We start from the raw sequence: 2,386 nt of genomic DNA, 5'->3' as shown, positions 1-2,386 counted from the left end.
TGTGTGTGTGTGTGTGTGTGTGTGTGTGTGTGCGTGAGTGTGTGTGTGTGTGTGTGTGTAACGTTGAGTGGGTTGGTTTAAACAGCTCTGAGAAATGATTGGAGTGATGTGACATTTGCGTTGTTCCCAGGGTAAAGAAAACAAGTCAAAGGTTTAACCTTCACTTCCGCTGAATATCACCACATCAGCCTGAACTAATTTGAGTTTAACTTGTGAAAACTCTCCACTGGCCTGACATGGAAAAAGACTCAATAAAACACAAATGAGTTCCAGATGACCCACTGAACACACACACACTCACACGAGAAAGTCTTTCCATATGCCTTCATCCGTTGTTCTGTGAAGCCAGTGTAACAGACGCTTCTCTCTGTGCTCCTGCAGTCATGAGATGTGCTGCTGGCAGATTTCAGAAACATGAAACAAGCAAAATACACCCAACTGAGGGACTTCATCTGCCACATATTGCTATCTGCCTGCTTTTTGTATTGTGTTATCTCTGTGAGATCCAAATAAAGGTGGAACTACAGGATGAAACACAATGGCTACTCATGTATTCTCGATTTTCAGTGATCTGTGGGGCCCTATGAAATCTGTTTTATCTTTTTTATTTTTTCCAAATGCCGTTTTTTCCGTTACAATTTTTCTGGAATCCATTTTTTTTCCCCCATTTAATTTTTTTAAATTAAAGCATGTCTAATTAATTGAAATTATGAAACATTTACAAGTTAACAGTTTTTAACCATATACTTTGTTTTTTGTTATAATTTTCCTGGATTCCAGTTTAAAGGTTTAATTAGATAATCAAATGTAATAATTAATAATCCAAATTAAATGTTTAGTTTTTCTCAAAAATGTTGTGTTATGTACTTTATTATTATAAACAAATTTTCTGGTACTTAAATGATGGCATACAACATTAATTTATCTTCTAATTAAATAAAAATGAAACAAATCCTTTTTAATGTTTTTTTTTTTTGCAAAACGAGGTTTACTGTTAAAATAAAAATAAAATTTGTGATTTTTACTTAAAAGTAAAGTTTTAATAATTGTAATAATAGTAGTAGTAATAGTATTACTACCATTCATGCACACTAAGACACAGAAGATGAATATTAAATAGTCTTTTGGGGGTTTAATATCCACATGCATTAGTCCATACTGTCATCTGATTTAAGTGTACTGACCTACTTTTGATCTATTCATTAAAAATGTGTCAAATTCTGTGACATTCTGCTTTATACAGTAAGTTTCAGCATCATGGAAACAATAGGGCCCTAGATCTATTCGTAAAGCTGTTTATTAATTCCAGCATCACTAGATGTAATGAAACCTCTACTAAAGTACTGAAGTTATGTTACTTAACATGAGATGCATGACTTACACCTGCTGAATGATAACACAGGTGTGTTTGTGCCGAACAAACAGCTCATCTTTTCTTCCGAACAAGTCGCAGTGGAGTATAAAGAGCAGCGTTTAGCACAGAGAGCTGAAGTGCGTCTTTGCTCAGGGTTTGGCTGCGTTGGGCCGACGACCCCCCGCCCTCGAGCTCGAGCTCCTGTTAGGATGGAAACCCGTCTGATACTTCAGACGAGCCTGAGAGACAGAAACAGCCAGAGGAATCCAGCAGAAGACCCCCAACACACACACAATCAGGAGAGCCGCGTTCCCCTTCCAGCCTTCCGCAGTCAGACGTTCAAAGCTTCATCATTAAAACTGTGCCCTGGGACAAGAGCTGATCCACCCCCCGAACACCCACCACCACCACGACACACACTGCACTAACATCCTTCAAATAGATAGACTGATGCATAGAATGATGGATAAAATGATAGAACACTAGAACTCAATGTTAGACAGAACAATAGAACAACAGACAAGAATTTAAGACAGAAGATAGATAGAATATTAGAATGATTCATAGAATATTAGGATAATAGAATGATAGATGTTAGAACGTTAGATCGATGGATAGAACGATGGAGTGACAGATAGAATGATACATAATGATGGATGAAATTAATAATTGATGACAGATAAAACATTAGAACAATAGACAGAATGTTAGAATGATATGACAGGATAAAATGTTAGATCGCAAAGACGAATAGACCATGATAGATAGACAGAAAGACAGATAGATAATATGACATATAGAATGATGGATTTATAGATAAATAGATAGACAGATTAAATAAAAAATTTAAAAAACTACTACACGTTTAGCTTTGTTTCACAGAAGAAAGAAAGTTCTTCAGCTGATGTTTGGAATGAAGCGAGGGCGAGATTTCATTTAACACCAGATTCAACCAAAATAACACTTTTTCCTCATACGACTCCCGTTCACATGTGTGTGTGTGTGTGTGTGTGTGTGATTGATGAGGACTCA

Source organism: Sinocyclocheilus grahami, unplaced genomic scaffold (genome assembly GCF_001515645.1).
Source record: "Sinocyclocheilus grahami isolate Dianchi unplaced genomic scaffold, SAMN03320097.WGS_v1.1 scaffold559.1, whole genome shotgun sequence".
NCBI lineage: Eukaryota > Metazoa > Chordata > Actinopteri > Cypriniformes > Cyprinidae > Sinocyclocheilus > Sinocyclocheilus grahami.
This window is presented reverse-complemented; position numbering follows the sequence as displayed.